The sequence below is a fragment of the Larus michahellis genome, chromosome 3 (genome assembly GCF_964199755.1).
Source record: "Larus michahellis chromosome 3, bLarMic1.1, whole genome shotgun sequence".
NCBI lineage: Eukaryota > Metazoa > Chordata > Aves > Charadriiformes > Laridae > Larus > Larus michahellis.
The window spans coordinates 114,531,896-114,559,224 of record NC_133898.1 but is presented as its reverse complement, the minus strand read 5'-3'; the positions used below and the strand labels follow the sequence as shown (position 1 = coordinate 114,559,224).

Genomic DNA, 27,329 nt, shown 5'->3' with positions numbered 1-27,329 from the left:
TAACATCCCTGCGCAGCACAAAGGCTGATGGAATGGAAATTAAGAATGCAAACTTAACATTTATAGGAAAAGATCTGTATCACTTGGTGGGCAGAGTGCAAAGAAGCATCCCACATTTTAATGTTGACAAATAATTTAAGAGAATGAAAGGTCATACTTGTAGAGTAGGGAACAGCAGTCTTGAAAATGCTAATCTTGAAAGTGCCTGCAAAGCAGCAGTTATAGAGAATAACGGTGGAACATCCTCTTCTGTGGAAACGCTGTGACTCACAGCGTTCAGACATCGAATGTATCACTAGATGCGTGAAACGGCATTACATTTACTAGGCCATGACTGGAATAATGAACTAAATACTTCTTCACATCACACTCCAAGTGTCTCACATTATGCGTCTAAGAAATGAAAAGCTCGGATCAGTTGCACTGCTTCCAAGTATTTGCCCTAACTATCCACGTACCTCAGGTTCTCCAGCAGTTGAAGATCAGTAGAACACCTGTCGATATCAAGAATTGCTTTCTTCTTGTACTTGACATGAAAGAAATGTGGGAATACAAGTGCTGAATATTTGATTTGATAAGGTGCATTATGTTTTCCCCTTCAAATACACAGTAGGTTTCCTTTGTACTCTCTCTGTTTTTATTTTGTCATTGAACTCATGTTCATTTTTACAACATTGCTTTGCTCTTCAAGTATATTTTCCATGGATGATCTGCAAATTCCATCACGTAAACTAGTATCTGCAATGGTAGATACATAGCCACATTAATAATTTACATTATTTTTATTAAGGTTAACCAAATTGATTAATCCTTGCAGCAGATGACAACAAAGTGCTTACAATACACAAAGGAGCTACTATAAAATTCATTTTAGTCTCTGAGCAACAGAAATGCATAAACTGTGTAGATGGAGAATTGCAGGGGTGTGATGCAAAAGGGGATTTTTACATCTTACTAGAAAACCTATCAAAAAACTTTTGATATTGGATTTTATCTTGCGGATTGAATTTTTGAAAACAAGTCGATGGTTCATGGAACATAATGAAATCAATCAGTTAATGCATATTTGAGCTTTCATAATGGATGATGGCTCTGCTCATACGACATAAAGCGTGCGTCACGTAGGGGACGTGTCTACACAGCGCAGGGATTTGTGCTTGTTGCTCCCTTCCAGCCACTGGATTTCACTGTCCGGCCCGTTGCCATTGCTGCCGCAACGAGCTGTGACTTATACACAATCCGCCTCCTTCTACCAGCTCTCTGCCACCGATCCTTCTCAGGTGAGCACGTTCCATCCACCTTTCGCTCCCTGCACTGGCTGCCGTTACATATCAATAGGTGATTGCCAGGACTCGCATTCATCCGACTGTCTGTCCAAGAATCTAATGTCTTTTCCAAATCTCTGGCTGTCCTGGCCTCAAGCTGGGAGAGTTCAGCAACGCTGCCCAAAGTTAATTTGAAGGTTCCTGTTTGAAATAGCTTTAAAATGCCCATAGATTTTGAAACGTCAGCGTAAACTCTGTAAAATGATAAAGAAATAACTTTGTTTTCATAGAATGTGCAATGAAAAAACTATACCAAAGTATTAACGTAACCTACATAGCTCATCAGTGTTAGTGGACTTTTCTGTGTCACTGGAAGATAAAACTGAATTTTGACAATTAACTGGAAAAAGCTAGCGTGAATGGTTGACTGATCAGTATTAAATAGCATTTGCCTTCTGTATCTATTATTATATTGCTCTCCCCTGGACATCTGTGATGATTCAAGCATACGACATCTAAACAGCTATATTTTATAACTGTACCAGAAATAAAGAGCTTGTGTTAATATATACTTCTGAAAGAGTTTTCACACGGAGACACACAAACAAGAGTTCTCCCTATTTAGGAGACTGAGGTAGAAGCTTCATTTATGTAGAGGAATAGTTTCATTTAATTTGGAAAGATTCCTTGTCTGCATTTAACCAAACCCTAATCCTGCAAACACGTGGTGCTTCAGTGTGAAATAAGATGCCTGCTGACCAAGTTGCAGTGTAGCATTGCAGAACCGATGGCGAAGTTACAGTATTAATCGCATTTATGTAACATCTGTTGCCTAAGTACCTCCAAGCACTTTACGAATGTTAACTAACGAGAAGCCTGCCCATGCTCTTTTTGAAGTCAGTGGCAGCATTCCAGTTGTCCTCAAAGGGAGCAGGCACAGGCTCTGAGCCTCATAATAACGGAAAAGTAGGTTAAGGATCTCCGTGTTCACTGGAGAAGGGAGGGATAGCAGAGATGGGGAACAGATCCCAAAAGGCTTTTCTCTAACCATGGGGCTGCCTTTCCCTGGAAGAAAAAGTAATATAATTTACTGGTGAGACCACAAAATGAAACATAAAGAAGGGGCTGTTCACAAAGACTTAAACTATTGTTGCCTCAGAATGTGACCTTTTTCTTATTCCAAAAACAACACCCGGTGAAAGAGCTGGGCTTCCTGGGATGTCCCTCTCCGGTGGCTGCCATGGCCCTATAAATAGCTGCTCCTCGGAAAGGCATTTTGCTTTCTCTTTGAGGTTTTCTCTACAGAGGCAAACGACATTCCAGAAGTGTAGTTACTTTGCCTCCAAGTTTTCTATGTCCATGACCAACATGTTTTTAAATCAATGCTCTTGGCTTCTTGAACCATGGTAAGTAATCTGATGAGGAACAGAAGTCACTACGTATTTGCACTTTCACTCTTAAGCACTTTCCTGGTAGCAGTGCTCAGCGCTGAGTCCCGTTTCAATCAACTGGTCTGGCATCTCGTCTTCATTCAAACTCTCCCAGTAGGCCAGCAATGCCGCTTCCGTGTCACGTACCTCCATACAGAGGTCCACATGGAGCCACAAGGGTCACGGCTGTCAGAAGCTGTAGGCTTAATTGTCCCTTGTGCAAAGACAAATAGCATTTAGTTATATAGCGCCGTTTCGACAGGAACGCAGTCACATAGAGGATATTATCAGAGCCAATTTCAATGTTGTTTCAAAACAAAAAATCCCAACAACGTATCTGAAAATAAGGAACCAGAAAATAGCCTGTAGTAATTTTCCTCTAGTCTGCCTATACTTTAGAAGATTGAATTAATTTTTTGCCAATGATGCCAGCAGGGAGCCTATTTCCAGGCGTCATCCATCAAACACCCGTGCGACCCAGGACATGCACATGAAGACACTGGAAGTTCCCGTGATGCTGTGTGTGTCATATGGCCCATGTGGCTGAGTGAGGAGAACTGCTGTAGCAGGCAGGACCAATATAGATTAGATTACCTGGACGTTACAGAAGACACCCTCACAGAACCTCGTCCCTGCTCGGCAGTGCTGTGGAGGGAAGCAAAGCACCTTGTTATGATTCATCTGCACATGGGGATTTAAATGGGCATTTTCTGTGGGTACAGACAGGAACATCTTCCTGCCTTCCTAGTCACATAATGCCTTTTCTTTTAATATAGTCTAAATAGCATCAGCTTTAAAGATATAAAAGTGTTATTTATCTCTGCAATATGACGCACTCGCCAGTTTCTGACCACATCTGCTGCCTGCCTCCCAGTTTGCATGCTGCTCACCATCCATCTTCATTGACTTTTCCCCCACACCAACACCAGATTAGAACACCACGGGAAATTAAACACAGTGCATATAAATCATGTTTATTGTTGCCTCGGATACAGAAAGATAACAAGAATCAATAAGAAAGGCATGATGACTCACAGTTTTATTAGTATACTCAGTTTTTCATGAGCTGAGTCTTCATAAAGAAAATGGTTTAATTGGACCACTGAGATCTTGAAGAATTCATATATTCCTGGCTATTTATCTTCTGAAACCTCAGTTTCTGATTTTCCATAGCACTTACAATCACAAGGGAAAGAACTTCACTTCTCTCAGAGAACCTGACAAATTTCTAAAAGCTACATAGGTTTTGTGAGGGCAGAATTCATCTCAGCCGCAGTACCTGAAGCAGAGAGGTGGTGCTCAGCTCTCTGAGCAGCCTTAACTGAGGAGGAAGCAGACAGCCAAAATGACTAACAGAATGGGTTGTTCAGATGACTGAAGTGTTGGCCTTTCACCGTCTGCCCTCACAGTGCAGAAAGAACCCATTGTTAATGGGACTACAATTTCTGTCTGCCCAATTACAGGACCAATGGATCAGGAGAACCTTATTTTGACCATTCCTCATGATTATTGGTCTTTTATCACAATCTTAGATAACTTTATTTCTATGAAAGATGCATTGTCTTATTTAAATTTGTTGCTACTATGTTTCTGGGAAATGTTATTAAAATACAGTTTAACCTAAGCATATCAGAATATGGACTCCATACAATTATACCTAATAAAATCAGAGACAAGCATGTTTCCTTGCTTACAGCGTAGTCCTTCACCATGGTTTTCTTTGGGCAGCAAGCGGGAGGATCTGTTTCCTTGGCTGCATCCTTTTGAGTTGGTCAGACCGTACCTGGCTTTTATCCCCCTCCCAGAAGTAATCCTTTGCTCTCCCCAGTATTGTACAATAGCAGGTGTTTCTCCCCAGGGCACATAGTGATGCAAAGGCAAAAGTCAATCTCTTGTCGTAAGAGACATCATTTCTCTTTCAGCTTTTCAAAAGAACATCCCACAAACATGCAACCGTCCCTTAGGTTATGGCTAAGCTCTTTTCTCATGAGCTAACAACTGTCATGAACTATGGAAGCAAACCTCCCAAAATAAGAGAATATTCCACTAGCACCTCCAGTAGCCTAAGGAGCAGATATTTCCTTCCTTGCTCATTTGGGCAAATGGGCCCCTGTTTCCACACAACTTGTTACCAGGGATTTTTATGTATCATTCCCACATGAGCATTGGGTTTGTCTTCCATCACAGCTGACCCTGAGCTCCTGCCCTGGGTTTCCCAGTTTGGCGACAGGCAAACTCTGCTGCAAACCTCCATCATACTGCCCTGGCAGCTGATTTACCATGAGCGAACTTGAGTATCAACAGAAGCAGTCAGCAGTGATGGGTCGTGCTATCAGTACCCCTTTCCACATCAGCAGGAACCATTGGGTTGGTCTGTCACTACAGCTCTCTACTTATTTCTGGGAAGATGGTTTTTATCCCCCAAACTTCCTGGTTGTCTCTTGACCGCCTCATTCGTTCCCCTCGTCCACTGACCACTGCAGGCTGGCTAGCAGTAAGGACTGATAATCAACAAGATAAAGATGCTCCAGGTATAATCCTTCCAGAAGAGACTTCTTCATTATTTTTTTCTGTTCCTTGTAGAACAGAAGCTGCAGGGACAAATCTGTTTGTGTGTGCGAGACAAAATGAGGGCTCTTAATCCAAAACTGATCATTTAAGAAAGGTTAATGACTTTGAAGTTAATAAATTAAACAAGTTTTAAAAAGAATATCTACTTTTCTTTCTACAAACACAGAAGGCATTTCCCCGTACCTTTGTGGCGTGCTAGAACATAAAATTATACAATGTTTCTATTATTTTTCACTGAAATTTGTTATTTATCTCTATTTAGAAAACAGTAATACATTTTGAAATCATAATGGATGCTCACGCTACTCCTGCTTAAGAATCTAATTTTCATGACAACCAAGCTCACTAGCAATACAAAGAAGTAACATTCAAACATAAGATCACTCAGTAGTCATAGTCTTAACTCACAGCTGGAGGCTTCCTTGTTCTACCCATCCTTTATTTGTCTTTTTACTTGACACAAAGGGAAACGTGTAACACCGATCAGGAAAACCAGCCAGATGCCTGTGGGTGTTTTGTTAAGGTGGGGAAAGGTGGTGCAGTGCTACTTCAATGGCCACGAAGAGCTCAGCATTCTGAGTCAAAATGTTAGTCCAACTGCTCACCTTGGAGCACTTCCAGCGAATGTCAGAACAGTGACAAATCTGGCCAAAACCAGGTAAAGTCAGAATTTCTTCAGAACCTCATAACGGAACCTCAGAGCTTCAATTATCACGATGGTGCAAGCCCCTATCGATCACAGGAGGAAAAACTGTTGCCGTTATGAATTTTTTGCAGCTGAGGCTTTTACCTGCCCATCGGTGCTCCCCGAACTGGAGCTGACCTCTCCCTGACCAAAGGCGATGGGGACAAGGCTTCTGACACATCATGGTCCAAGGCAGCACTGCAAAGCAAGGATGTACAACGTTTTGTAAGACATTGAACAGACACTTGGAAGTGGGATGGCTCACTGTACTTATTCCGCACAAAGCAAATTGCGTTGGAAATGCAGAAGGCCCCAGACCAGGCACGAAAGCAGCTCCTGGAAAGCCTGCTGTCTGTGCTAAAAGCAGTCCCAGTTATCAGTGACTATTTGTCAACTGAAGCTACAACAATGTAATTTAATGTCTATCTATCTCAATAGGGCTTCTCAGTAGACATTCGATCGCAAAAGATGATGATATCCCAGCAGTATGTAAGTTTAAAACAAATTTATCTACAGAACGACTTTTGACTCGACATGAACGCTACAAGCTGCCAACTTCATATGCTCATTAAAGCTATTACGTTGGACCTGCTCCACAAACATAACCTTGTTTTCTAATAAGCTCAAGAAATAAAGTTGTACGGCTTCATCCTCAATATGTTCAAAGATGAGACTCAGCAGCTGGTCAGTTAGGACAGAATGTGCTGGAAAACAGCAGTCAGTGAAAGAATAAAAACATAAGAACTTGGAGGCATTAGCTTTTATTCTATAGCAAAGAGCTTGGAGATTTTGACCTCTACCTCACCCAACAGATTACTAAAGTGCCCTGCAGTGGTGGGCTGAAAATAAAGCAGCCAAACTGGTGGCTAGGGTCTTGCCATTCTGGGGAGAAATGTTGCATAGGACAGAGTGTTTTCCACTGCTGGAACAAACCTATAAACAAACTACATTATTTGCTATAACAAACCTCTTTTCCTCAAAATGGTTCATCTTTAATTGCACTCAGGCAGAAAATCTTGATAAAATCACAATTGACTTACATTTTTTTTATTTTCAGTATTTTTCAAATACAAATTCTTGAATATTTTAGCCAATTCTTTCTAGCAACTTTTGTTATTTTTCCACAACAAAGTTTAGTGACTGCAGCTAAGAGCAATTTGTTACTAGATGAATTACTGACTTGCAGTGTATTTTATTCAGAACAATTTGTCATGACTATATCCACAGCCAAAGAAGGGGCCACTTAGCTGCATGGTAAAACTGTCTACCACACAACATGCATTCTTGCTTAACAAATAGAATAAAATCATTCTAGTATTGGAGTTATATTGGAAGATGTTAATAATGGAAGATGTTAAAAACCATCTGAATTGCATGAGGCATGCATTGGAGTCTGTTAAGCGTAGGACTTACCTGCCTAGTGGGATGGAGTTGGTCACTGGCTGGTGGCAGGTTGTGATTTATGTCAGGTAGCACTGGAAACTCTTGGCTTGTTTTTCAATCACGTTTTATATTTGATCTTTAGCTTTACTTAGAAAGCAAAATTAATAAGCTACTCCAAATGCAAGTGCAACATTTTCTTCTTAAGAATAGCAGAGCTCAGCAGTAGATTCTCCTGGCTGTCTGACAGCGGTTCGAAAATGGCTTAAAAATGGATTGAATGGCTGAAATGACTCAAAATGTGCAGGATTTACTTAATGTCAGCAAAGGAAGCATACAGCTTTGTTAATTTGATCTCCATTCCTTCTGCTAATAATCCATGAACGTTGCCAATGGAAAAGAAAAAAATCCTGTAGTGCAGGGCAGGACAAGTGAACACTGAATTCTGGGCTGTCAATCCAACCCTGCATGGCGAGTGGCTAATTCAAAATCCTGCAGAAATGTATGAATGGAATAATTAAGGAAAACACCTTAAACACACATAGGAAAGTGACAGCAAATGCAATTCATTGTAGTAAAATTGTTGTGCTTGGAGCAAATGACTTATACTGATTACTTTAGGGCACTGGCAATGAGTGAAGAAAACAACACACGAATGACGTAAAACACTGGAAACAGCAACAATGCCGGGTGCTCCGTAAGGGCAGCTCCCAGTGCAGGACCATCAGTGAGAGCGGGACTTTAAAGTAAATTTTGAGTGAAGGAAGCACATGAAAGGAAGCGTGCTCTTCAAATTAAAGCACACGGTAGGTATCAAGGTACCCAAGCTGATTTTTACTCACATTAGAACAAACTAGTGGGTTTCTGAAAAAACTTTCCAATGAGAGTTATAAGGGGAAACAATGTAACAGTGCTTAAAAATCGATTTGATTAATTTATTAAACGAAATATGTGCGGATATGTGCGGTGGTTATCAAATAAAGCCAGAGACTGGCTTTGCTGAGGCAATACTTGCTACTCCAGCATTCCTCTTATGTTTTCTCCTTCAAATTTCCCATCTCAAAGCAGATGCCGTTTTAATATGAACAGATGTTGAGCCCAACCTGCTCAATGACACATTCAATGTTACTTGTCCCTTTCAGGAATTTGACAACCATAAAAAAGAAATAAAGTGAGGGAATAAATATCAATTCAAGCTTTCTGCCTTGTGTCTACAGTGTCCCGCCCTAGCAAACGCTTCCAGGCTGTACGGTCCTTGCCCCTTGTCCTACACAGCCACTCCCCAGTGCTTTTAACTGGGTTTTGGTTACACAGTGAGTCAACAGGGTTAGGAAATCAGCATAAACCATTATACGCTTTCATTACATGCGTGTATCACCAGATTTGTTTCATGCTGAGTGCCCAAATTCATGCTTACTTATATTTTCTTGGCACTACAAGACTGACTCCATCAATATTTGTAAAGTGCTATGCACTTGCTGGGTAAGAACTGTACACATGTAACTATTAGTAATTACTATTGTTTATCTTTAAACAAATATTAGCATTTAAATCCAAACTCATGACTAATCTTGTGTTGAATCTAGAGGTTTACTTCAGAACACTGAAAAGAACAGAAAAAATAATACTAAGGGCAATGGTTTTATGGTAGTGTCAAAAGCACATAATTAGATCATATGTTAAATTAAGAAATCTCAAGCTCAAACTCTGTGGGAAACAAGGATGTAGTCACATACTGAAAACATGTCCTGGATGAACTGAGATGACATAGGTACTTGGTTCCCCTCTGCCATGCGTTTGCTGGGTTGCCCTCTCAGCCGTATCTCAGGAGGGTACCCGGGCAGTGCCCCCACTCAGGATTGTGCCTCTCTTCCTGGGGCACTGGAAGAGCTATACAAATAAAGAAAATGTGTGTTCAGTTTTGTTACATTCAAAATCTTGCTTATGGGCAAAAAAGCAGCTTTCCTTATATATGTAAGTTAAGGCAAGAATTTATTGTTAGTACAATGCAAATCTTCACAGTTTAATGCAGGAATCATAGAATCATAGAATGGTTCGGGTTGGAAGGGACCTTAAAGACCATCTAGTTCCACCCCCCTGCCATGGGCAGGGACACCTCCCACTAGACCAGGGTGTTCAAAGCCCCATCCAGCCTGGCCTTGAACACTTCCAGGGATGGGGCACCCACAACGTCCCTGGGCAACCTGTTCCAGTGCCTCACCACCCTCAAAGTGAAAAAATTCTTCCTGATGTCTAATCGAAATCTACCATCTTCCAGTTTTGAGTCTAGATCTAATTATTCATTAATCATTAGTCTAAATATAATTATTACCAAAAAAAATGCAGGTAGGATATTTATATATATAGCAAAAGTTACAGTAATAGCAATCTTCCTTCTACTTAGGGTCATATATATATGTTTGCTACCACACAGTTAGACCTTTGTCTTGATTGGTCTACAGGTCCAGGTAACATCCAAATTTACTACATATGTCCCCATTTATGTATATTAGATACTATTTTTTGGCTTTCTTTGTTACTCCTAAAACCAGATTTGTCCAGCTCCAGGTCTGCAGGTTCTTTTAACTGACCATTACAGAGTTGTTTATGGCTGTGGGGTCTCCAGTGCCAGCCTGTGCCCTATCACTTACCACCCACCCCACCCTGCACACCTCTATGCTGCATCTCATGTCCCCGCTTTTCAATGCCTCCACCACCGTACCAGCCCTGTATTGCTCTACACAACAACGGCGTGTTAAGGGTTGTAAACATCTCTATTTACTGTTGTCTATATAAATCTATTGGTCTACCACACAAAGATAAAGTAAAACACATTAGATACAGACACCTGGTCAATGACAGCAATTGCTGCCATGGCTAAACCAAGTAAAACAGGTCAAGAAAAGTTCAGTCAGAGCTTGAGGCCTTGCAAACTCGGGACAAAGCTGGTGGCCTGTTACTGGCCATGGTGATGCCGTGTTGCAGGGCTGCACAGTCACAAATCTGCCTGAGAGCGCTCCAGCAGTTCCGCAAGCGCTGCCATGGCTGGGCTCCAGGAGCACATGCCGGTAACTGCGTGCCCGGCCGGGCTTGGGTGTGAGCTCCTGTGCACCCTTCTGTCCGTACCGCCTGAGAAGCAGCCCTCTCCGCGCTCCTATATTTGCTCCATGGCGTAAGGGCAGCCTGACTTGGGGAGCTCAGATTTCACTCCTACACCTGCTTCAGCTGCTGTCCCCACTTTATCCTGCTTGTTTGCACGGTGGCTGCAGCAGAATCACAAGCTGTTGGGATTTAAGCCAGTCCATCTTTCACTCGCTATCCCCAAATCTCCTGCTTTTCTGCCTTTGGACAAACTTTCCCACCCCACTGCTTTACTTAGGCAGTATTGGATAACTCTGTCTTTGGCCTTCAGCCCCTCATTACTGGGCTGCTCCAGGCTGCCAGCCCAAGTCATATGCATTCCTGAAATACAGCTGGCTGGTAGGAAGGGTGCAGTCAAATCCTGCTCAGATCCCGGAAGGGACACGACAGGCCTCGTGACTTCAGCTGATATATTAAAGCAGATTGCAGCGATGCCATTTTGAGGGAGGTTGCGCATAGCAATCCGAGGAGAGCATCAGACGTATGACGCTAGCTTCCTGAAAGGCAACAGGGCTGAACCGTGCCTGGACATGCCCTGGCTTCAAGCCTTTGCTACATAGAGCCCAGTAAAGTGCTTATATTGCCTTCAGCACTGAGATTTCTGCAATCTTTTTTTTTTTTTTTTCACAAGTCCCCTTTTCAGAGGAGAAAAAAGTTTTCATTTTAAGTGTTACCATGACACAAACGTGGCCACATGTCCCAACACAAGCTCTGGAGCAACCTCCTTAACAAACAATTTCCTCAGATCCTAGAAGAATTATCGTGGGACCTGGTACACCAGGAGAGAATCTTCTGTGCTCTGAATGAGAACCCCAAAGCAGTAAGCCTGATTTACACCTTTGCTATTGTTTGAGGAAAATTTCTCTACAACAGGAAGGAGATTTCTGGACAGACAGCTACAGGGAGCCTTGCTGGTGGAAAGGATTCTGTCCTCCTCACAGACTGACAGGGTTTGACCTATGGAAGAAATCAAGGAATGGGTTTACGCCTGCTATTTGCCTGGGTGACTGACAACCAGAGGTGTTTCTATATATGTAAACAGAGCAATTGCATCCCCCCAAATTGCCATAGTATTGTGTTGTGGTTTTTTTTTAAATGTACTGAAACACATCTCAGCAATTGCCACACAAGAGTTAAAATATTTTTAAATATGTAATTATGTGCCTAAATATTCAAATTGCAAACAAAAAAATAGCAAAAATATGGCCATAGCACTTGCACACAAGTACGGTCAACTCGCACGGAAAATAACTTTGAGAAGCAGCTGACAGCTTGTGCTGCGTTACTTGGTTTGGCTGCTGCCTCCAGCCAGGTGTGGTACGGTGATCTGCAAAGGCAACTATCTAATATGATGTTTTTCCCCTAAAAGAAACAACTTTGAATACTTGTTGGCCAATTTCTTCACACTGACACACCTTTACTGGATCTGCTGTTTCAGAACCCTAAGAATGACAGAGCAGCTGTCTCAATGACCCAACCCAAAGTCATGCAACAGCACCAATGCTGCAGAACTGTTAAATCAATCATCCCCTTAAACATCTTTCTCTTGGGTTCACTTACAACTAACGACATCTGGTTTAATAGAGGGTTGTCCCCTAAGTGAAGATGGCTTGCAGTGTGTGGGAAATGCTGCAACCTGTACTTCACTAATAATAAAAGTAACAACAACAATCATCATCCTCATTATCATCTGCACAAGCACAGTGCTTGTGAATTAGCCTAAGGAAAAGCCTTAGCAAAGTTGTGATTTAGCTTTTCAATTGTGAGGCTGCTTTAGTGGGTGACATTTGTTAACGTTGAAAGTCACCAGAGGTCTGTACCACTGGTCTGGTTTAGGTGGAAGCCGTCCCAGGCAGTCTGGCAGCCAATGCTTTTTGGCAAGGGTTCCTTTGAGGGTCCACAACTGTAGAGCTATACCACAGGTTTATCAGCTATATCCTGCTGATAAACTGCAAACCGCTCACTTCTCCCTCCGCTGTGGCAGATAAGCTGTCCTTGTGGGAAGGCTGGTTGACAGGTACCATTCAAAAAGTAGTTACTGCAGATCAGCACTCTTCCAGATCCAGATATGAAGTAATAGTTGACAATATTTAAGGGAGAAGGCATTTTAGGCAACGAGTTTGGTCAATTAATAGTACAATTTGGGTTCAAGCTCCCATAGTTGAGAATATTTCCCATTTTACTTACATATTAAGTGTTCACATGGCTTTTAAAAAGCTTTGCACAGCCTGAGGAGGATGCTCAGGGCATGCTGGCCTCAGAGATTTGCTATTTTCCCATTCAGGGATCTCTAAGATATTTATATCCCCAGTGGGTTGCTCAGGGTCTAAAAAGGTCAAACAGGCCCAAGGCTGAGGCTCTAATTATCTGTTTAGCCACATTAATGCTGAGAGGCAAACCACTTTCCATCGGAAGTCAGTAAGCTTGTAAAAGTAATTTAAACAAAGCAACAAATAAAAACCACCTTCTCGCAATCTGGCCTGTTGTCGCCTTGATACATTTTACCAGAAACCTCTGAGGACTGCTGAGCTCAAAGGTGAAATGACACAAAATAAAATTAAATCTGCAAACTGTGATCCTGTAATGTAGAATTAAGTAATTCTCACAATGAAAATCCATGTCTTGCTGTCTAAAAAAAGAATACTGAAGGGACTGCTTTTTCCCATTGTAGACACTGAGGAGCGGGAGCACATGGTCACCATAGTGTCAGGCCAGGAGAAAATGCACTTCTATACCCAAATTAAGAGGCAAAACATCACAAACATTACTGTAGGCATGTGGGAATCACAAACCATGGCAACATTCTTGAAATTCTGTGGTAAAGGTAGACCAGAAACACTTTGAGCATTGGTTCAGTGATGAAGGTCCATAAACACTCATGCTGGAGTGAGAGTATGTGCAAGTCCCAGCACTGGTACTTTTGCCAGGGCTGTGAGAAACAGCTCCTCCAGACACAAGGACACATGGATTGTAAGTTCCCCTCCAGGTTCACAGGCAGGCATCCTAAACTCCTCCAAATCTTTCGTCTGCAGCTTCCCAGAGAATGAAAAAGGCAAAGACGAGCATTTTATGAGATGCTTGTGTGACTTCACATAGTGGTCAGACACTCTTTAGTCCGTGCCAAATAGAGAAGAGGTGTAGGGGAAAAGAAAACCCTCAAATGCAGAAGAAATCACAACTCAGGCCCAGTCCTAGCATTTCAGAAGTTGAATTTTGGCTTGTTTGCATACAGTTAAAAAGTACATTAACTTTTTCTTAGCAATCTGACGTGGCTCCTTAAATTGTCCACTTGGTGAATTTAGTGCGGTTCTCTGTTTAAACATGTCATATTGTTCCCCATAGTAATTAAATGCTTGCCTAAGAAAGTCCAAAAATTAATCTGTGACAAAACATTCCGGGCAGAAGAACTGCCACAAACACTAGAAGCTTAAGCAAATATAGACCACACAGCCTCCAAGAAATGAGGAGAACATGTTGCAAAGTATTTTGCAACCTAACACTGCACACGGTTGCAGGCAATTACTTATTAAAGTACCTGTAAAGAGCAGGGAAGTAAACACGTCCAACACTAATTTCACCAGACTCTCTTGGTTACATTGCTTACATGACTGCTTTATGACTGTGGAACTCTACTACCTTTGAGCAACTAAGGACAAAACGTTCTGCATGTCCCTATTGTGCGAGATTGCTTTCAGACCATGTCAGAAGATAACAGGTTCAGTTCCCGCTAAACTGTGACAGAGAGCTGTATGTGTGGCAGTAGGCTTCAGCTCTCCAAGGAGGTTAAGCGCTCACTTGTTTCATGACATGGTGAAGTGGAGCCTTCATCCAAATGGGTGTTTTTCAATGTCCCTCAACAGTCTCTTGATCCTGCAGGACAAAGGAATACTGCTTTTTGAGGCTGACTTGGCTTTTTCAAAAGGTGCAATCAAGTGGACATTTGTATCTTATAACTAGAACGTTCTAAAAACTAGCTAATATTTCAGGTGTGCTCCTGATAATGTCATTTATCTATTGAGTCTAATAGTTGACTTGCCAACACATCTCGAGGGTACCCAATCTCTACCATTTCTTGACTGAGACACTGGAGATCTGAGGCAGGTTGCTCAGGCACAGCTTCTGGGATCATTGGTATTGTTCTATCTGCTGGGAGAGGTATGAACAATGTAGGCAAGGATAGCTATTCTGCTCTGAAAAGCCCACTATGTAGCCATGTATTAGATCTTCCACATCTGTACTGCTTCCTTCCTGCTTCACCTTCTCCTTAGCGCTGTAATGTCTCTGTACAATATGTCCTTGCGTTGTCCCCCAAAAAGAAAACATGACTTGCAGATGTAAAGATCCATGCATTATTTTTTTTTCTTTTTTTTTTTTCTCCTCGGCAGTAGGCATGTAAGTCTGTGTCTAGATCAGTAAATCGCAGACTTTGGAGGATTAAAATAGCCTCTAGCTTTGGGCTGATAAAGAAACACAAGTCACTTTCCCAAAGGGAAAAGGCTGTTTTATTGGCTCCTGTAGGAAACCTGCAATGCTCCTCCCAGGATAATAGAGCCCAATAATACAGTTCCAAGCAGCAGAGCATGCGCATGGGTATTATGACCTCATGCAAGTTTCAGAAAGCAGCGTGGGAAGCAAAAAAAAAAAAAGGAAAAAAAAAGAGCTTTGCAATTGCCAACGTACAGGACAAACACAAGTATATACATGAGCAAGTGGGAGAATGATGCAATTAAGCAGCATAGGCCTTGTAATCTCTTCAACACAAGCACATCTGTCAAACGGCTTTTTCATGTCAGGTATAAAACACACACATATACTTCTATTCTACAGTGCTGCAAAATTTAATATATGAAATTTTTGGCATTTTTTTTAGGATCTATGGGTGGAATTTTATACATGAGATAAATAATTATATATTGCGAAGACTGAATTGATGAATACTTTCTATCTTATGTGATGTTAAACTTACGTACCCGTGTCAAGCCTCAATGATTTAACTGATTTTCATGGATTTTCTCTCTACAGTAAAATTTTAGAGCAGGAACCATGTCTTTTTATTTGTTTATGTAGAACCATCATGCTGGAGACCCAGCTAGTCCTCTTCCATAACACAGTTTAAAGAAAGAGGTCACCAAGGAAGCAGATGGCTGAGAAATACAGGTCCAGCCTTTATCTTCATTCCCAAACACGCAAGAACCCATCTGTTCCCAAACAAAAAGGGAAAGCCTTTGCAGTTGTTCTGGACAGACTAATTATACGGTGGCCAAAAAGAGACTGTTGGAGCCTATCATTAAAGAAAAGGGAAGTTGCTGAATACCTGGTAAGGCCTGCGCAGCTGATGACACGGGGCCAAGACATATGTTTGAATTGTTGAAACATGGCTGTAGAATCTCTCATCCAAGGGAGAACCTGAAGCTTGTGTGGTGTGCCTCCAGGTATCTGCTGTGCCATGCCCCACTAGAAGATGGAAGGGGAAATGAAGGACACATTAAAAAAATAATAAAAGTGAAGAGAACTTAATCCAGAGTAAGTATAACAACAGCTAGGAATAAACTGCAGGAAAAGGAGTGACTTACCCAAGTATCGCCCCTCACACTATCCAAAACATGGCATCAGACAATTCCAAAAGCCAGAAAATGTACGTGAGCTACTAAAGATTCAGTAAAAGGGTGGAGAGAAGCACCTTTATGCCATTCCCTCTTTATTTAGTGACATTGTTGCATATATATACATAAAAGTCACCACTTGCTATTTCTTGGAGTTGGCATTTTAATCGAGTTCTTCAAACACACATTGAAAATACAAGTCTCTGCATGGTTGAATCATGTGGCTTCCCAGCAGGTTCCTCGAATTAACAGATTTCAACAGGAATTTAAATTACTTCTTCAGTCAAAGGTCTCTCTACAATTGGAAATTCCAGTCTGGAGGACATCTATTAGCAACTTAGCATAGAGTGCCAAAAGGAACTGTTGAAGTCTGTTCTGCAAGCATTTGTCCGTTTATGTGTATTTCAGTCCCAATATGTACAAATTCCATATTCTTGAATAGAAACTCATGGCAAACAATGCACCTAGACGCTCTACCTGGCTCCTTATGCTCTTATGCTCCCCTTGCAAATGATGGAATTTATCTCAAATCTTTCTGTCTACCCTAATTTGATAGAATCATGGAATAGTAATAGTTGAGGCATGAAGGGACCTCATCAGATTGCCTAGTTCAGCCCCCACCCTGCTCAAAGACAGGTCAACTACGGAACGTTGCTCAGGACCTTATCCAGTTGGGTTTCAAGGATCTCCAAGGCTGAAGACTCCACAACACCTCTGGGAAACCTGTTCCAGTGTTTGACCGCCCTCACTGCGAAGAAATTATTTCTTATATGTAAGTGGAATTTCCTGTCTTTCAATTTGTGCCCAATGACACTTGTCCTTTCTGGGCAACAGTGAAAAGATGCTGGTTCTGTTGTCTTTTACTACTTCGCTTTTGGTATTTACACACATTGATAAGATCTCCCGACCCTTCTCTCCTCCAGGCTAAACAATACCAGCTCTCTCAGCCTCTCCTTGTATGACGCATGCTCCATTCTCTTAATTATCTTTGTGACCCTTGACTGAACTTACTCTATTACGTGCATGGATCTCTTGTTCTGGGGAGCCTGGAACTGGACACAGCACTCGAGGTGTGGTCTCACCAAGTGCCTAATTAGAGAGAAAGAATCCCTTGCTGGCAGTGCCCGGATGTTGTTGGCCTTCTTAGCTGTAAGCGTAAATTGCTGGCTCATGGTCAACTTTTTGTCCACCAGGAGTCCTGGGTCCTCTTCTGCAATGCTGCTTTCCAGCCTTCAATGTGTACTAGTGCACGGGGTTAATCCTCACCTGCTGCAGGACTTGGCATTTCCCTTTGTTGAACTTTATAAGGTTCATGAACAGGAGCTGGCCCATTTCTCCAGCCTCTTGAGGTCCCTCTGAATGGCAGCATGTCCATCTGGTCTATCAACCACTCTTCTCAACTTTGTATTGGCTGCAAACTTGCTGAGGGTGCACTCTGTCCCCATCACCCAGGTCCATTACGAAGAGGTTGAACAGTACTGGCCCCAGTGTCAACCCCTGTGGTACTGCACTGGCCTCCAGCTGGACTTTGTGCCCAGCCCAACCCTTCGAGCCCAACAGTTCAGTTGGCCAGAGCCAGTTTTCAGTCCACCTCACTTTTCGTTTATCTAGTCTGTACTTCACTAGTTTGTTGATGTGGATGTTATGGGAGACAATGCCGAAAGGCTTGCTAAAGTCAAGATAAACAACATCCACTGCTCTCCTCTCATCCGCAAAGCCAGTGGTTTCTTCACAGAAGGCTACCAAATTGGTCAGACATGATTTCCCCCACTTATATCCATGCTGACAACTCCTAATCATCTTGTCCATGATATATTTGAAAATAGCTTCCATGAGGAGTTGCTCTATTACCCTCCCAGGGATTGAGGTGAGGCTGACAGGCTTGTAGTTCCCTGGATTCTCCTTTTTGCCCTTCTGGAAGACAGCTGGGATATTTGCTTTCTTACAGTCCCCAGGAATCTCATACGATTGCCATGACCTTCCAGATATAATTGAGAGCAGCCCTGCATGCATGGATGAATCCCATCAAATCCTACAGACTTGTGTATGCTCTATTTGTTTAAATGTTTCCTAACTCGATCCTTCTCAACTCAGTTTGTCTTCAGAGCTCCCGATTTTTCCACTGATCCCACAGCCTGGGATCCCTGAAAGCAAATCTTACCAGTAAAAACCAAGGCAAATAATTTAATTCTGCAGTATAAATAATTCAGTTTCATTTAGCTGTAATATTTCTTGTATCTGTATTAGAAGTAGCAAATGAATACAGGCAGTGACTGAGCGCTGCCTCTTGACCAGCCTGCACCTGAACAGTATCTATCTAAAACAACTGTTCTTAGTGGTGAACCACGTATGGATATTAAAAGATGAAAAACTGTTAGAAGTAGCTGATGGCATTTTCCTGCAAAATCATATTGTGATACTGGCAACATAAATATGGTCTAGGGAAAAAAGACGAATGACAAATCTCTCACAAAACTGGAACATTTTAACAATCATAAAAAAGACAGATTCCTCTTTGTGAAAAGAGTATGAGGAAAGCATTTTTTTTTCCAAACATAACCTGTAACTTTTATACCTAAATACTGGAGATAATGCAAGAATGACAGCAATTATCTTCATGCCTTTGAGAACTGAATTTTCAAGTTTCTGATCAAATTCCTGTTATTGTATCGTTAAGGAAGTGGCCTTGTTCGCTGAACTGAAGCGATACTGGAAGAGCTTCCTGTTTAAAGCAGCAGGGAGTGCAGCCCCGAAAACATCAATCACACGGTTCTTGATATTAACTCGACTGGAGCACTGCAGGAACAGGGCTCCATTCAGCTTCAAGGGTCCCCTGCAATGTTACATACTGCAGGATCCCAAAGTTAGTATTTCTTCACTGTGACACAAAAACTCTCTAATAGAAATGGGTATAGTTAGGAAGAGATGGAACAACTTTACAGTGTTGGGGAATCAGATCAGTGGTCTGGCATCCTCTCTCCCATCTTTCACAAAAAGTGCAAAAAAATCTGAGAAGCCAATTACGTAATAACCTACACATAAGTTTCTTCCACAGGACAGATAGCAATTCTTTGGCTTAATAACTAAGAGTCCAAGGCTTAAAGATTTATACCCTTTGTAATTGTAAACTATGTCCACCATTGCTGGTATTTTTTTAAAGTGGCTTTTATTTTCTGGTAGTGATTTCCCCAGAATAACTTTGTATTTCTAAATTTGTTGTCTGTTCTACATTCTTTCATGGAATTTCACTTTCATGTGGTACTTTTAAAAGAAACCCAGGAACATTTAAGCTCTTCACTGTTCTCTCAATGTTGTAATAATTGCACTTCACATTTAAACAAGACAAGGAGATACAGCCAGCGCTCCTATGAAATCTTTAGTACTCACAATTCCTTATTAAAAGTAAATGTAATCATAATTTGTCCATAAAAATGTCAAAACTAGGAGCAGGATGAAACGAAACATACAGCAACATGTCAGACAGATATGCTCTCTAAAAGAGAGCCACGTGGACAAAACATTATGAAATGGACTACTCTGATCTTGGTAACAGAGTACAGCAAGTTGATGTTATGAAGTTTTTGCTATATGCAGACATATATCTTAATCTTCACAGAAGTGATGAAGGTGTTACCAACTTAAAGCAAGAGATGGAGCACTGCTTATTCCTTCAGGCTGTTTAATCTTTCACAGCTTGAAATATCACTCCCAATTAAAGTACAGTTTAGAAACATGTTTAATTTACTACCATCATAAATACCAATTTCAAAAATTATGGATGACATAATAGCCGAACTCTGCTCTTACATACAGTTTAGGGGGTCAAAAGGATGAAGCACCATATACAATACATCAGGATAAATATATCTAATACAATAATTATTTAACTGAATTGACAAGGAAAAAATTTTAATTTATATATATCGATTAGTATACTCAATTTTCTAAAATGCTTCTTCAGTTTCCTGGATAGGTTTTCTGAAAAAAAAAAAAAATTATATCCTACAGCATTTCAGGTTCACATAGTGCAATTTTAGAGACACTGCTGTTTGACTGAATGGTTGAACAAACTTACGGCTTTACTTATGCAAATAACACCACTTATATAAATGGAACATATATCTGAGCTTGCATATGACTTGAAGTAACTCTCAGAAACATGAATACTAATATGCATCTTTGGCTACTGTTCCCAGAACGTTACTCATTAAAGCTTTGGGCGTGTTGTGGGGAGGACTACGCTATTATGACTATTATCTCTCATGGTTTAACCCCAGCTGGCAACTAAGCACCGCACAGCTGCTCGCTCAGTCCCGCCAGCGGGTTGGTGGAGAGAATCGGAACAGTAAAAGTGAGAAAACTCGTGGGTTGAGATAAAGACAGTTTAATAGGTAAAGCAAAAGCCGCACACAAAAGCAAAGAAAAACAAGGAACTCACTCACTACTTCCCATTGTCAGGCAGGTGTTCGGCCTTCTCCAGGAAAGCAGGGCTCCATCATGTGTAATAGTTATTTGGGAAGATAAATGCCATAACTCCAAATGTCTCCACCTTCCTCCTTCCTCCCCCAGCTTTATATTGCTGAGCATGACATCATATGGTACGGAATATTGCTTTGGTCAGTTGGGGTCAGCTGTCCCAGCTGTGTCCCCCTTACAGCCTCTTGTGCACCCCCAGCCTACTTGCTGGTGGGGCAGTGTGAGGAGCAGAAAAGGCTTTGACTCTGTGTAAGCACTGCTCAGCAGTAACTGAAACACCCCTGTATTATCAACAGTTTTCAGCCCAAATCCAAAACATAGCCCCATACTAGCTACTATGAAGAAAATTAACTCTACCCCAGCCAAAACTATCTCACAAATTTGCATTTGGACAACGCTTACACTGCTTGCAGAGGGACACTTAGCAGATGGGACATCAAGCTAAGATGCAACTAACAAAATTAAACCTCAATGAAGTATTTTTACGCTCAGTGGCTGACCAGTGCGAGGCTTCAGGACCACCTCCTCTGAGGTCTCTAGACGTCCAAGTTGTGCACAGCTTCCCCTATCTTGCTGCTCACAAAAGCGAAGGCATTTACCCACTACAACAGACGGCAACAGTTTCTTGCTTGTCATACAAAGCAAGAGAAAGGCATTGGGGAAGCAGGTGGATCCTGGAACAATTGCAGAAACATTCAGGCTCTGACCCAGTGACAAGTTCAATTGCACTGGGCTGTTCCAGGTTGCGGCTGACAGGTCTAACATCCTGAGTACCTACTTCCCATTCATTACCTGACACTCAACCTGATTCCGACACACACCACCAGTTTTGGCCACTAAACAGTCTGGCATGACTTACTGGCTGGCAGAGAGGAGGTACCTCAAGCTGTGCTCACCAATGCTGCTGGAGTTGGAAGTAGTTAGGGAGGAATTCTGAGAGCAGAAGCTTCAAAACTGTGTGTGGAGAAGGAGATAGTGGGAATGATGAGAGGGTGGGAATGAAGTGTCGTATGAACAACCCTATCCTTTCTAGTGTTGGTATGTGCAATTTTTATAAAGCATTTAAAATGAATGGCAGACAATAAAGCTAATAAGTGGCATAGACACTGGAAACATAACAAAAACTTACAAGATGTTTCAAAAATAGGAGGGTAATTTAAGCTCAAATGAATACACAAGGACTAACCCTAGAAACCTGTCAAGGGAAAATCCCTTGTTCTTTCTGAACAGAAAGGATCAGGATTGAACATGAGAATTCATAAGAGGGAGAACCATCCCAAACTAACTAGCAATGACCATATGGACTGAGAAAGCTATTTAGGGCGAGCCAGTCCTGGGGGACAGAAAAAGAAAATTCCATAGTCCTCCCTTTCTCTCCCTTAAGTTAGCTGTGAACTTGAAGAAACTGAAAGGAAAACTTATTTGGGACGCTTAACTTTAAATTGCATTTTTGTTATTTACTTTGCACCCCCACATACACTTCAACCTTTGCTCTTAGAATAAACTCACTTTACTCTGGAAGCTTATCTTGGCATTAAAAGCAACTCTTAAGCAACTCTGGGATGAATAAGGCGTATTATTATTTCAGAAACAACTAATCCAAATAAAGAAGAGTCTTAGTCCTATCTTGTTGCACTCACCTAGGGCAAGTGGGAGGAACCTTGGGAACTGAGCTCTCTAAGCAGCAAGGATCAGGTTGAGAACCTGTAACATCAGATACTGAGAAAAGTCAGGTCTCCCCTTTCAGCCAAGGAGACACAATACAACGACAGCCTAGAAACCTGAGAAACTTGTTAAAAGCAGTTATTTCCGTGCCCTGCTGTTACAGTATGACAGGAAATTAAACTAAATTATGTATTCACTGTACATTTATTCATATGCATTTAATATGAATGGGCTTTCTTTTATAGTTAAATCAATAAAAAGGTAGACTTGTCAGTTCTTTACTACTGTTTTATAGTAGTAGATTCCTTGCAAGGTTATCACCAGCCTCTCCCATCCACTGTATGGTAAATACTTAATTAAGCTCAAAACAACTGTTCTTAAACTCATAACTTAGCTTTGAATTCTCTGCTTTTGTTTCAGTTATGAAAAAAGGGCTTCTATTTCCCAAACTTTTCAATCATCAGAGTAACGACAATACTTCAATTGCATGTCGCACTAGTTATTACACTTTGAAATGCTGTACACTCTGTTTGTACTGTTTCCCATAAAGAATTTTAGAGTAAAATTTGTCTTGAAAAGCCAACGCGCTCATGTGTAAGAGTAACTTCTTGTTGAAGTCAGTTGGTTTGTCCTTGTCATGAAAGCAGGAAGTTCCTTTAGCAAGGAAATTATCATTTCTAAGATCTGTACCTGAGAGTTGACATTTACAGCTGAACAGCAAAGTGATCTTTCACTCATCCTTCTTTACAAGCTCTGCCTGATTTTGTTAACAGACATTGTGCTGTAACTGACAGACAAAATGGTCTGAGCTGAACATGAGTCCATGTTTCCGACAGACACCAATGCACTTCCCCATCACAGAATGTACAAGTGCTCAGAGGAAAGAAAGTTGGTCCAAATCAGTTTTACAATAGAAACCATTCGTTGCCTTAAAAATGGAGAAGATTATGTGCTCTCAGAGCAGCTCTAAGACCAACAGAAAAGACAAGTCAAATATCTAAAGCCAAAGTGTTCCCCTAAAAGAGCCAAGGGAGATTTTAGTGAACCTGTACAACTGTAGAAAGGTATTTATATTTTTCCTAATAAGCAGAGTGCCAAACAAGTGTTATCTGAGCTGGAAATCAACAGTATCATCAAGAAGAATGATTCCTAATATCAACAGGAATCACACCAGGCGCTAAATTACTAATATAGCAGAACCAGCTAATTAAAGATTATATTAATTCAGAAAACAGCTGATGCATGTGCTGTACAGAATATTTAAAGGGATGGCAAAAGACTGCTTTGGAGGAAGGATGAGATACAAACAAATGCCCACATTTCAACAGTAGATTTTTTATGAACAGTAATTCAGTTTGAGTGGCACCAGCTTTTGCAGAAATACTGTTCTCTCTGGAATGAAGTCGCAAATATTTTAGGCTAAGCAAAGCCAGATAGGTAAGGCTCAAATAAGACTTTACTGTGGAAAAGTGATTGCCTCTCTTTAGCTAATACTGAAACTCATTTTCCTTGTCATTTATTTTGCTAAAAGGAGTTTCAATAATTGTTCCTATTTTCTGACTGTGAATGTGTTCCCAGAATGACCTTCTGGGAACACAGACCAGGAACAAGAACTGTACACAATGGCGCATCTAGTAACTTTGTCCCATTGTCCCTTCCTGTCCTCTGCCACAGCTCTTCTCTTTTTGTTCTTTATTGCATAATGTCATATGGGAAGACTGGTATTGTAAACACCTGAATATCTTAAATTGTCATTCAAATAAACAAAGTTCATAGGAAACCTCTGGTGTTTGTTAAATCATTGTGACAGATTAAGTAATCTCTGTAGGGCTGAGAGATGCCTTTGTGATTATTTTTATACCTAAAAACTATGAGCACTTATGGGACCATAAAAACTTAATCGCAGAACATCAGAAGTTCATGCTATGCTAAACCACTCTCCAGGGATTATTTAAATCAACATGTCCTCCTGCATTTTGAGTGACAGCCTTTGGTGGAAAGAATCTCCTCGTGGAAGTACCACTTCTTATTCACTTAGATGCAAATATTTAAAAGAGTAAGAAAATAAGTAGTGTTTATTGAATACTGTCCCACTTACGTGAAATTTTATAGATTCACTACTCTGGGTACATTAGCTTCTTTGTATCGCTCGCCAGCCGCCTTTTCCACAGTATCATTTAACTTTCAGGACTAATTGCACTGTTAACCCTGTCAATGTGATGCTGAATGCTACCTGTCACCAGCCAATGCTTCATTTTCTCTCCCACAACATAGTATTCTCACACAGGCAGGAAGATCTCTGAAAACAAATGTAATGAAATCTTCTTTCAAAAAACCAGGAAAAGCAGATGACTTAGTTTTACTGCAGTGCCCCTGAAAGCCCTTACCATACATTTTACAGCAGACATCAAAGAGAGGCTACTCTTTCTCTGGCAGAAATGGCATATTTTCCCATTACTTTCTTCTTAACCAACAATTGTGTGCTTCGCTTTTAATTGTGAACATAGATTTTAAGCTTGTGGGGCAGGACCCCTTTTGTTCTTTCATGTAACCAATCTCCCCGTCACTACAAAGGGACTACTATTTTGTGGCTATTTTCAGGATGTCTTTCTTTGACATTGTCTTCCCCAACACACACCTTCCTAAATAAGAGCACAAGAAAATCTTCCCAAAACACCACATTTCTCCAATGGAAACTTGTGAAAGATGTAATTATGTAACTTAAAGTAACACAGCTCCAAACTATTTATAATAATACTGTGATTTACAGTATAGATCAATGTACCTTTCAAGTATGAACTCCTAAGATCCTAGAAGTCATATGGGGAAGCATATTTTTGTGTTTTCTGAGTACTGCATGAACACACAGGTTGACAAAGAATAAAAATTACCAGAAAAAAAATAATCAAGCGCTGTGTTCTAAAACCAACTGACATTTACGCTGTGATATCATGAGCTTGTTCTCAGGCATTTTGTTAATTGAAAGTAAGGAGTTCATTCCGTAGGTCAATTATTTGCTGCGAATATTTCACGGAAGTCTCATAACACCACCTCCATGGATTTATATAGATGCACCAGAATCATTTCTTGTGACTAGACCATGATTCAGAATTAGCTATCAGCCTTTTCTAAAGCGTCTCTTCCGTGGCTTCATTCGAGAATGTTTAGGTTAAGATTTCCAAAGACCTGTTGAAGGTATATGTCTCCTCACTAAAAGAAAATCAGATAAAATGAGCTTAGTCTTCATATACATATATCTACGTATGTATAGAGTAATGCAGACTGTACTGAGCCTAGTGGCACTGCACTCCCATGAAGTTACTCACTTGTATATAAAATTTGCAGCTTGAGATTTAAGGGAGTGATTCAGAATTAATTGGGAAAAGTTTGGGTTTTTTCCCTTTCTGAAAACAGCTCTCTGCTTTACTACAAAAACATCACACTATTGCTTCTGAAGCTGCAGATGCTACCACAATTGTAATTGCCTGTCATGCAGTGAAGAAATCTAATTAAAACCACTTATTTGTACCTATTAACCAGTCTCTTTAAATGCAGACAAAAGACCTTACCACAAGCTAAAACATAAGTACAGAGTGTGGTCTGCAATTCAGTAAGAGAAACAATGGATGTTTTCAGATAATTACACTTACCTCCATTTTCCTGCTACTACCAATTAGCATTAACCGTGAACTTAAATGGCTATGTAAATCACTATAGCTAGCCACTACTCCAGACATGGTTCAAACTGTTGGCATGATATTGGACAAGGCATTTCATCTTTCACACACTTAAAATGGTGAAATTTTGGTGTTGAGAATAAATTACTGATCACAGCATGGTTTAGAGGTAAATATACAATAATTATGAAAAATGTTTAATGAAGTGCAAGGAATAACTTGCAGTTTTCTCCCAGGAGACCCAGGATTCTCAAGCAGTTTTATAGATAAGAGCAGTATATTCCTTTGGAGGCTCCTTCATCACATCATTTAGAACAACTAAGGTTACATTTACCTCTCAAGATAGAAGTAAAAACTAACGCAACAGAAACCTCTAATGTAAAAGAGGCAGGCAGGGCACTAAACCAGAATGATTTAATAAGTAGCCTTACTGCACAAGTTCACCTGGTAGAGTTTGCTGCACTTCCTAATCCGAAGCCTTCACTCAAGACTTCACTCTGTTTCACATCAGATAGTGTTGACTGGGGGTGGAAGAGTTGCTGCATACCAATTTATTATCATCATCATCACCACATTGCTTCTTGCTTTCTTTAAAGAAACTGCACCGCTAGGCTGAACCTACTGACAAAGCACTCAAGCTTGTACCATTTCAGGTTTCTGTGTTTAAGAAACAGGCCATCAATGAACTAAAAACCGTGGGTTATAGCCATAATAGACAGACTTAAGTCAACGTGTGGCTGTAGGAACAGGGTTTTTTTTGCCCATTTTTTGCGACTTCTTCAGGGTGCCAGGCCATCCTCATGCCCTGTGCATGTCCATCCCTCATCCACCATTGTGTACACTATGCTGCCTCTGCATCTGTTCTGGCAAAGGGAGATGGTTACGAGCAGAATGGGGGGCTGATCTCTGATCTCTTCATTACCTCAATCTCTTCACTACCTGCACCCACATGGTTTCACGCCACCCTCAGCAACAGACACCTCCGCAGCCACGGCCTGGGCGGACCATCGCCTGGCACCGACCCCGCCGGAGCTGCCAGCACCTTGCTGCCTCGCGGAGCTGCCCCGTCAAGCTGTCCCCACTTCACCACCCCGCAAAGAAAGTGCCCTTTCCCCTCAGGTGCCACCACCCGCGTTTCCCCCCACACCCTCACACCTCGGCTCCGCCGCCAGGCGGGGCGAGGCGCGGTCGGGCCCCTGCAGCCCCGCAGCGCCGCCTGGAACAGGGCGAGGCCGCGCCGGGCCCCGTGCGGTACCTGCGCGATGCGCACAATGTCTGCCCGCCCTCAGCGCGAAGCGGCCGCCGCCGGGCCACCTCCATCCCCCCGCCGTCCACGCTGCCCCGTGATTTACCTCACCGACCCCCGCCCGCCCGGGCACCATCTTCCCGCTCCCGCCCCGGGCGGAGGGGAGTTACCTCGTCCCGCCCACCCCAGC

At 41.6% G+C, this 27,329-nt stretch overlaps 1 long non-coding RNA gene across 3 annotated transcripts; it reads right to left on the bottom strand.

Moving 5' to 3' along the window:
• Positions 1–97: 97 nt before the first annotated feature.
• LOC141741320 (uncharacterized) lies at positions 98–27,320 on the bottom strand. 3 transcript variants are annotated; one of them, XR_012586343.1, is made up of 9 exons: positions 27,246–27,320; positions 15,787–15,926; positions 9,068–9,221; positions 7,365–7,823; positions 6,057–6,149; positions 3,290–3,340; positions 2,433–2,909; positions 2,106–2,330; positions 98–1,519 (listed from the first exon to the last, which is right to left on the bottom strand). It is a non-coding gene; the product is annotated as an uncharacterized LOC141741320 (long non-coding RNA). The 3 variants fall into 3 exon arrangements; XR_012586342.1 differs by lacking the exons at positions 98–1,519; positions 2,106–2,330; positions 2,433–2,909; positions 3,290–3,340 and having other exon boundaries at positions 3,649–6,149; XR_012586344.1 differs by lacking the exons at positions 98–1,519; positions 2,106–2,330; positions 2,433–2,909; positions 3,290–3,340; positions 27,246–27,320 and adding an exon at positions 16,046–16,387 and having other exon boundaries at positions 3,649–6,149.
• Between the last annotated feature and the right edge of the window lie 9 nt (positions 27,321–27,329).